This window comes from Mesoplodon mirus, assembly GCF_964341445.2.
Source record: "Mesoplodon mirus genome assembly, contig: HAP1_SCAFFOLD_971, whole genome shotgun sequence".
Classification (NCBI taxonomy): domain Eukaryota; kingdom Metazoa; phylum Chordata; class Mammalia; order Artiodactyla; family Ziphiidae; genus Mesoplodon; species Mesoplodon mirus.
In genome coordinates this window covers 115,566-125,714 of record NW_028295077.1, presented here as the reverse complement: position 1 = coordinate 125,714, position 10,149 = coordinate 115,566, and the positions used below count along the sequence as shown (strand labels likewise).

Sequence of the window (10,149 nt, the reverse complement as noted above, 5' to 3'; positions counted from 1 at the left end):
TTTGCTTTCCGACTTACCTCATGTTCTGTGATTATCTCTAGGCTCATCTATGGTGCCTCCAAGAGCAGTGTTTCATTGTTTTCCATGGCTAACAGTCCATTGTGTACATGGACCACTTCTTCTTTTTCCACTCATCTGGTGATGGACATTTTGGTTGCTTCCGTGTCTTGGCTATTGTGAAAATTCCTGCAGTGCAGCTGCTGAAGCCTGTGCCTTCTCGACTCTGGACTTCTCAGGTGAGAGTCTCAGCGGGGGGCCTGCTGAATGGAATGGTGGCTCAGTTTTTACTTTGAAACACAGCTCCTTTCTGTTCTCATTATTGGCTGTTACCACTTTACATCTCACCAGCAGCTAGAGGGTACACAGTTCTCTAAAACCCCTTCAGCATTTGTTGTTTGCAGACTTTTAGCTGATGGTAGTTGGCATGTGTGAGTTGAAACCTTTTTGGAGGTTAGATTTGCATGAGTCTAATAATTCCTGATGTTGAGCTTTTATCCATTTTCCTCTTTTTTGAAAATGAGTGAGTAAAACTTACCCCTCCATACTATGTCCTTGAAAAATGTGCCAGTTTGGAATTTTTTTGGCCATTCCCTACCTCCGCACAATTATGTAGGGCAGGTGTCCTTTACAGCCCTGAGTCCTTGTGAATGTTAAGTGACCATTAGCTGTGGGTTTAATGCCGCTCTTGCGGGAAACGGCCACAAGGCGGCAGCATTTCTACATTTCCAACTCTGGGTTTTTGGGCAACAGAGCTTTCCTGGAAATCGTGTTAGTAAGCTGCAAATTAGAGTGGAATGTGCCAGCGCAAACCCCCAAGAGCTTATATCTCCTAAATTGTTGTTTGTTTATTAAATTTAATTTTTATTAATTATCAGAGCAAATTTGATACAAATGTAGATTCTCCTAGGTGTACAGTTTCTGGTTCATCCTATCAATGTATCTGTCTATTCCTCTTTCGATCCTTTCCCGTGGATGTTATTATAGGGTGTTGAGTAGACCTCTCTTCGTATTCCATAGGCACTTTGTGATTATACATTTCATAAGTATTAGTGCATATCTGTTAACCCCCATGTCCTAGTTCATACATTCCTTATTCCTTTCCATTTGGTTAAACATTAATTGGTTTTCTGAATCTATGCGTGTCCGTCTCTTGGAAATTATTGCATGGGTATCAATTTTTAGGTAACACCTATAAGTGATGTCCTAAGATGTCTGTCTTTCGGATTCTTTCTTACTTCAAGTTGGGTGATTATCTCTAGATCCTTCTATGATGGTGCCAACGGCACTGTTCCATGCTTTTTCATGGCTAATATTCCATTGTGTACATGGACGACTTCTTCTTGGTGCATTTTTCTGTTGATGGACATTTCGGTTTCTTCCAGGTCTTGGCTATGGTACGTGTTGCTGCAGTGCAGGATTGCCAGCCTGTGTCTTTTCGATTCTGGTCTAATCAGGTGAAAGGCCCATGAGTGGGCCTACCAGATCACATGGTAGCTCCATATTTACCCTTAAACGCACCTCCATTCTGTTCTCACTACTGGCTGTGACCAGGTTTCATCCCACCAGCAGCTAAAGGGTACGCGGTTCTCTAAAACCCCTTCAGCATTTATTCTTTGTAGACTTTTTGGCTGATGACCATTCTGACGGCTGTGAGGTGAACTTTTTTGTACACTGGATTTGCATGGCTTTATTGATTCCTGATGTTCAGCCTTTTTCCATTCCCATTTTGTTAACAAAAAAGAAAGAAAGTAAAAGAAACAGAAGACAAATGTGCATAAACTATGCCTCTTGAAACTGTCGTTTTGAAATATGGACGTCTTTTGAATGTTTTGATCGATATACGACCCCAGGATTTTTTTTCAGGGAGGTGTCATCTACAGGCCTGCAATTATTTTGAATATCAACTGACCATTAGCGCTGGGATTAAAGCTGCTGTTGTGTGAAACGGCCACAAGGTGGCAGCAGTTCTCCTTTACCAAACCCGGTTACTAGGGCAACAGAACCTCAATGGAAGTCGTGTTCTAGGTTGTAATTTAGAATGGAATGTATCAGGAAAGCCCCTTCAATTTATGTCTCACTATTTCTTGTTTGTTTTTTTTAATTTAATTTTTATTTTTCATCACAGCAAGTTTGATTACAATGTTTGGCATGTTGTAGGTGTGCAAGATGTGGTTCTTTTACACATATACATATGTCTATTCTTCCTGGGATCCTTGTCCCATGTACGTTATGACAGAGTGTTGAGTAGTCTTCTCTTGGTATTCCGTAGGTCTTTGGTGATTATATAGTTCACCTGTGTTTGTATATGTCTGTTAACCCCAATATCCTAATATATCCAATCCTCACACCTTTCCATTGGTGAACCATAAGTTTGTTTAATGAATCTGTGATTGCCCTTCTCTGTGGAAATATCTTCACTGCTATCAATTTTTAGGTAACACCTATAAGTGATATCATACGATATGTGTCTCTCTCTTTCTGACTTAGTACGAGTCGCGTGACTACCTCTACACTCATCTACGGTGCTGCACATGGCCTTGTGTCCTTTTTTCCCTTGGCTAATATTCCCTCTGTACATGTACCAGTTCTTCTTTGTCCACTCATCTGTTGATGGACTTTTTGGTTGCTTCCATGTCTTGGCTATTGTAATAGAGCGGCAATGCACATTTGCCTGCCTGTGTCTTTCCAATTCTGTCTTCTTAGGTGATAGGCCCAGGAGTGGGCCTGCTGGATCATACAGTAGCAAAATGTTTACTTTACAAAGGCACCTCCATTCTGTTCTCATTAGTGGTTCTTACCAGGTTACGTCCCTCTTAAAGCTGAGGGTATGCACTTCTCCACAACACCTTCAGCATTTACTGTTTGTAGTGTTTTTTTGCTGATGTATATTCTGACCAGTGTGAGCTGATATACCTCTTTGGGGTTGGATTTGCATGCGTCTCATAAACCCTTGAAATTGAGCTTTCTGGCATGTCCTTTTTTTCTTCAAACTGTGAGTACAGCTTACCTCTTCAAATTGTTTTCGTGAAGTGTGTGTGACATTTAGAAATATTTTGGCCATTACCTCCCTCAAGACATTTTGTGGGCAGGTTTCATTTACAGCCCTCCAGTACTGGTGCATATGAAGTGACCCTTAGCACAGGTTTTAAAGCTGCTGTTGCAGGTAACGTCCAGAGTGCGGCAGCATTTCTTTCATTATGTCTTTTGCTTTCCGACTTACCTCATGTTCTGTGATTATCTCTAGGCAGCATTTCTGCTTTTCCCAATCTGGTAACTAGGCGAACAGACCTTCCTGGCAGTGGTGTTCCTCGGTTATATATTAGAGTGGAATGTGCCCGGAGAAACCCCCAAATGCTGATGTCTCCTTACTTATGTTTGTTTTCTAAATTGAATTTATATTTTTTATTGGAGTCATATTCCATTGCGTACATGGACCACTTGTTCTTGGTGCATTCCTCTGTTGATGGACATTTTCGTAGCTTCCAAGTGTTGTCTATGGTAAATATTGCTGGAGTGCAGGATTTTCAGCCTGTATCTTTTTTTATGGTTTTGATTTCTTTTGCGGTACGCGGGCCTCTCACTGCGGTGGCCCTCCCGTTGCAGAGCAGAGGCTCCGGATGCACAGGCCCAGCAGCCATAGCTCACGGGACCAGCCTCTCCACGGCTTGTGGTATCTTCCCGGACCAGGGCCCGAACCCGTGTCCCCTGCAGCGGCAGGCGGACTCTCAACGTCTGCGCCACCAGGGAAGCCCAGCCTGTTTAGTTTTGATTCTCATCCTGTCAGGTGATAGGCCCAGCAGTGGGTATGCTTGATTGAATGGTAGCTCAGTATTTACCTTTCCAAGGCACCTCCTTTGTGTTTTCCTTACTGGCTCTTACCATGTCCCACGTTGAACCAAGGGTAGGCATTTCTCCTCAAACCCTTCAGCATTTACTGTTTGCAGAATTTTTGCTGATGGCCATTCTGACTGGTGTGAGCTGATAGGTTTTTTGTAATTTGAATTTGCATGTCTTGAATTATTCCTAGTTTTCAGCATTTTTCCACGCCTTTTTAAAGTTCTGTTAAAATAACAGAAAGAAACAGAGAGTACAGTTAACCTCTGGAAATTGTCTTCCTGAAAGGTTGCCCTCTTTTGAATGTTTTGGTCAATTTTCGAACCCAGGATTGTTTCTGAGGTCAGGTGTCATTCATAGGCCTGTAATGAGTGTGAATATCTAGTGAGCATTAGCACTGGGTTTAAAGCTGCTGTTTTGGGAAACGGCCACAAGGCGGCAGCATTTCTCCATTCCCAAATCTCGTTCCTAGGGCAGCAGAGCCTTTCTGGAAGTCCTGTTCCTAGGTTGTAAATTAAAATGGAATGTGCCAGGAGAAACCCCAATAAGTTTATGTCACATTACTTCTTGTTTTAGTTTTTTTAATCGGGGTAATGATTAGAATACTGTTTGTCCTCAGTGTACACAATCTGGTTCATTTGTGCATAACATGTATATATATATATATATATATATATATATATATATATATATATATATATATATGTATTCATGTACAGAGCCACTTCCCGTGTAAATTATTGCAGAGTTTTCCATAGACATCCCTTGCTATATGGTCGGTCTTTCTGTTATATGTATTTAATAGGTATTTGTACACGTATGGTAACCCTAATCTTAATTTTTCCATTCCCCCCACCTGTCCTTTTAGATAAGCATAGTTTGTTTTCTAAGCCTGTGAGTGTCTTTCTCTGTGGAAATATGTTCATTTGTGTCAGTTGTTAGATAACGCCTATAAGTGATATCATAGGATATGTCTTTTGCTTTCCGACTTACCTCATGTTCTGTGATTATCTCTAGGCTCATCTATGGTGCCTCCAAGAGCAGTGTTTCATTGTTTTCCATGGCTAATAGTCCATTGTGTACATGGGCCACTTCTTCTTTTTCCACTCATCTGGTGATGGACATTTTGGTTGCTTCCGTGTCTTGGCTATTGTGAAAATTCCTGCAGTGCAGCTGCTGAAGCCTGTGCCTTCTCGACTCTGGACTTCTCAGGTGAGAGTCTCAGCGGGGGGCCTGCTGAATGGAATGGTGGCTCAGTTTTTACTTTGAAACACAGCTCCTTTCTGTTCTCATTATTGGCTGTTACCACTTTACATCTCACCAGCAGCTAGAGGGTACACAGTTCTCTAAAACCCCTTCAGCATTTGTTGTTTGCAGACTTTTAGCTGATGGTAGTTGGCATGTGTGAGTTGAAACCTTTTTGGAGGTTAGATTTGCATGAGTCTAATAATTCCTGATGTTGAGCTTTTATCCATTTTCCTCTTTTTTGAAAATGAGTGAGTAAAACTTACCCCTCCATACTATCTCCTTGAAAAATGTGCCAGTTTGGAATTTTTTTGGCCATTCCCTACCTCCGCACAATTATGTAGGGCAGGTGTCCTTTACAGCCCTGAGTCCTTGTGAATGTTAAGTGACCATTAGCTGTGGGTTTAATGCCGCTCTTGCGGGAAACGGCCACAAGGCGGCAGCATTTCTACATTTCCAACTCTGGGTTTTTGGGCAACAGAGCTTTCCTGGAAATCGTGTTAGTAAGCTGCAAATTAGAGTGGAATGTGCCAGCGCAAACCCCCAAGAGCTTATATCTCCTAAATTGTTGTTTGTTTATTAAATTTAATTTTTATTAATTATCAGAGCAAATTTGATACAAATGTAGATTCTCCTAGGTGTACAGTTTCTGGTTCATCCTATCAATGTATCTGTCTATTCCTCTTTCGATCCTTTCCCGTGGATGTTATTATAGGGTGTTGAGTAGACCTCTCTTCGTATTCCATAGGCACTTTGTGATTATACATTTCATAAGTATTAGTGCATATCTGTTAACCCCCATGTCCTAGTTCATACATTCCTTATTCCTTTCCATTTGGTTAAACATTAATTGGTTTTCTGAATCTATGCGTGTCCGTCTCTTGGAAATTATTGCATGGGTATCAATTTTTAGGTAACACCTATAAGTGATGTCCTAAGATGTCTGTCTTTCGGTTTCTTTCTTACTTCAAGTTGGGTGATTATCTCTAGATCCTTCTATGATGGTGCCAACGGCACTGTTCCATGCTTTTTCATGGCTAATATTCCATTGTGTACATGGACGACTTCTTCTTGGTGCATTTTTCTGTTGATGGACATTTCGGTTTCTTCCAGGTCTTGGCTATGGTACGTGTTGCTGCAGTGCAGGATTGCCAGCCTGTGTCTTTTCGATTCTGGTCTAATCAGGTGAAAGGCCCATGAGTGGGCCTACCAGATCACATGGTAGCTCCATATTTACCCTTAAACGCACCTCCATTCTGTTCTCACTACTGGCTGTGACCAGGTTTCATCCCACCAGCAGCTAAAGGGTACGCGGTTCTCTAAAACCCCTTCAGCATTTATTCTTTGTAGACTTTTTGGCTGATGACCATTCTGACGGCTGTGAGGTGAACTTTTTTGTACACTGGATTTGCATGGCTTTATTGATTCCTGATGTTCAGCCTTTTTCCATTCCCATTTTGTTAACAAAAAAGAAAGAAAGTAAAAGAAACAGAAGACAAATGTGCATAAACTATGCCTCTTGAAACTGTCGTTTTGAAATATGGACGTCTTTTGAATGTTTTGATCGATATACGACCCCAGGATTTTTTTTCAGGGAGGTGTCATCTACAGGCCTGCAATTATTTTGAATATCAACTGACCATTAGCGCTGGGATTAAAGCTGCTGTTGTGTGAAACGGCCACAAGGTGGCAGCAGTTCTCCTTTACCAAACCCGGTTACTAGGGCAACAGAACCTCAATGGAAGTCGTGTTCTAGGTTGTAATTTAGAATGGAATGTATCAGGAAAGCCCCTTCAATTTATGTCTCACTATTTCTTGTTTGTTTTTTTTAATTTAATTTTTATTTTTCATCACAGCAAGTTTGATTACAATGTTTGGCATGTTGTAGGTGTGCAAGATGTGGTTCTTTTACACATATACATATGTCTATTCTTCCTGGGATCCTTGTCCCATGTACGTTATGACAGAGTGTTGAGTAGTCTTCTCTTGGTATTCCGTAGGTCTTTGGTGATTATATAGTTCACCTGTGTTTGTATATGTCTGTTAACCCCAATATCCTAATATATCCAATCCTCACACCTTTCCATTGGTGAACCATAAGTTTGTTTAATGAATCTGTGATTGCCCTTCTCTGTGGAAATATCTTCACTGCTATCAATTTTTAGGTAACACCTATAAGTGATATCATACGATATGTGTCTCTCTCTTTCTGACTTAGTACGAGTCGCGTGACTACCTCTACACTCATCTACGGTGCTGCACATGGCCTTGTGTCCTTTTTTCCCTTGGCTAATATTCCCTCTGTACATGTACCAGTTCTTCTTTGTCCACTCATCTGTTGATGGACTTTTTGGTTGCTTCCATGTCTTGGCTATTGTAATAGAGCGGCAATGCACATTTGCCTGCCTGTGTCTTTCCAATTCTGTCTTCTTAGGTGATAGGCCCAGGAGTGGGCCTGCTGGATCATACAGTAGCAAAATGTTTACTTTACAAAGGCACCTCCATTCTGTTCTCATTAGTGGTTCTTACCAGGTTACGTCCCTCTTAAAGCTGAGGGTATGCACTTCTCCACAACACCTTCAGCATTTACTGTTTGTAGTGTTTTTTTGCTGATGTATATTCTGACCAGTGTGAGCTGATATACCTCTTTGGGGTTGGATTTGCATGCGTCTCATAAACCCTTGAAATTGAGCTTTCTGGCATGTCCTTTTTTTCTTCAAACTGTGAGTACAGCTTACCTCTTCAAATTGTTTTCGTGAAGTGTGTGTGACATTTAGAAATATTTTGGCCATTACCTCCCTCAAGACATTTTGTGGGCAGGTTTCATTTACAGCCCTCCAGTACTGGTGCATATGAAGTGACCCTTAGCACAGGTTTTAAAGCTGCTGTTGCAGGTAACGTCCAGAGTGCGGCAGCATTTCTTTCATTATGTCTTTTGCTTTCCGACTTACCTCATGTTCTGTGATTATCTCTAGGCAGCATTTCTGCTTTTCCCAATCTGGTAACTAGGCGAACAGACCTTCCTGGCAGTGGTGTTCCTCGGTTATATATTAGAGTGGAATGTGCCCGGAGAAACCCCCAAATGCTGATGTCTCCTTACTTATGTTTGTTTTCTAAATTGAATTTATATTTTTTATTGGAGTCATATTCCATTGCGTACATGGACCACTTGTTCTTGGTGCATTCCTCTGTTGATGGACATTTTCGTAGCTTCCAAGTGTTGTCTATGGTAAATATTGCTGGAGTGCAGGATTTTCAGCCTGTATCTTTTTTTATGGTTTTGATTTCTTTTGCGGTACGCGGGCCTCTCACTGCGGTGGCCCTCCCGTTGCAGAGCAGAGGCTCCGGATGCACAGGCCCAGCAGCCATAGCTCACGGGACCAGCCTCTCCACGGCTTGTGGTATCTTCCCGGACCAGGGCCCGAACCCGTGTCCCCTGCAGCGGCAGGCGGACTCTCAACGTCTGCGCCACCAGGGAAGCCCAGCCTGTTTAGTTTTGATTCTCATCCTGTCAGGTGATAGGCCCAGCAGTGGGTATGCTTGATTGAATGGTAGCTCAGTATTTACCTTTCCAAGGCACCTCCTTTGTGTTTTCCTTACTGGCTCTTACCATGTCCCACGTTGAACCAAGGGTAGGCATTTCTCCTCAAACCCTTCAGCATTTACTGTTTGCAGAATTTTTGCTGATGGCCATTCTGACTGGTGTGAGCTGATAGGTTTTTTGTAATTTGAATTTGCATGTCTTGAATTATTCCTAGTTTTCAGCATTTTTCCACGCCTTTTTAAAGTTCTGTTAAAATAACAGAAAGAAACAGAGAGTACAGTTAACCTCTGGAAATTGTCTTCCTGAAAGGTTGCCCTCTTTTGAATGTTTTGGTCAATTTTCGAACCCAGGATTGTTTCTGAGGTCAGGTGTCATTCATAGGCCTGTAATGAGTGTGAATATCTAGTGAGCATTAGCACTGGGTTTAAAGCTGCTGTTTTGGGAAACGGCCACAAGGCGGCAGCATTTCTCCATTCCCAAATCTCGTTCCTAGGGCAGCAGAGCCTTTCTGGAAGTCCTGTTCCTAGGTTGTAAATTAAAATGGAATGTGCCAGGAGAAACCCCAATAAGTTTATGTCACATTACTTCTTGTTTTAGTTTTTTTAATCGGGGTAATGATTAGAATACTGTTTGTCCTCAGTGTACACAATCTGGTTCATTTGTGCATAACATGTATATATATATATATATATATATATATATATATATATATATATATATATATGTATTCATGTACAGAGCCACTTCCCGTGTAAATTATTGCAGAGTTTTCCATAGACATCCCTTGCTATATGGTCGGTCTTTCTGTTATATGTATTTAATAGGTATTTGTACACGTATGGTAACCCTAATCTTAATTTTTCCATTCCCCCCACCTGTCCTTTTAGATAAGCATAGTTTGTTTTCTAAGCCTGTGAGTGTCTTTCTCTGTGGAAATATGTTCATTTGTGTCAGTTGTTAGATAACGCCTATAAGTGATATCATAGGATATGTCTTTTGCTTTCCGACTTACCTCATGTTCTGTGATTATCTCTAGGCTCATCTATGGTGCCTCCAAGAGCAGTGTTTCATTGTTTTCCATGGCTAATAGTCCATTGTGTACATGGGCCACTTCTTCTTTTTCCACTCATCTGGTGATGGACATTTTGGTTGCTTCCGTGTCTTGGCTATTGTGAAAATTCCTGCAGTGCAGCTGCTGAAGCCTGTGCCTTCTCGACTCTGGACTTCTCAGGTGAGAGTCTCAGCGGGGGGCCTGCTGAATGGAATGGTGGCTCAGTTTTTACTTTGAAACACAGCTCCTTTCTGTTCTCATTATTGGCTGTTACCACTTTACATCTCACCAGCAGCTAGAGGGTACACAGTTCTCTAAAACCCCTTCAGCATTTGTTGTTTGCAGACTTTTAGCTGATGGTAGTTGGCATGTGTGAGTTGAAACCTTTTTGGAGGTTAGATTTGCATGAGTCTAATAATTCCTGATGTTGAGCTTTTATCCATTTTCCTCTTTTTTGAAAATGAGTGAGTAAAAC

The 10,149-nt window shown here is 41.5% G+C and overlaps 1 long non-coding RNA gene across 1 annotated transcript; it reads left to right on the top strand.

The window, feature by feature from the left end:
• The first annotated feature begins 209 nt into the window (after nucleotides 1–209).
• LOC309797777 lies at nucleotides 210–9,814 on the top strand. Its single transcript, XR_016039675.1, has 3 exons — nucleotides 210–236; nucleotides 4,852–5,046; nucleotides 9,660–9,814. It is a non-coding gene; the product is annotated as an uncharacterized lncRNA (long non-coding RNA).
• Nucleotides 9,815–10,149: the final 335 nt, after the last annotated feature.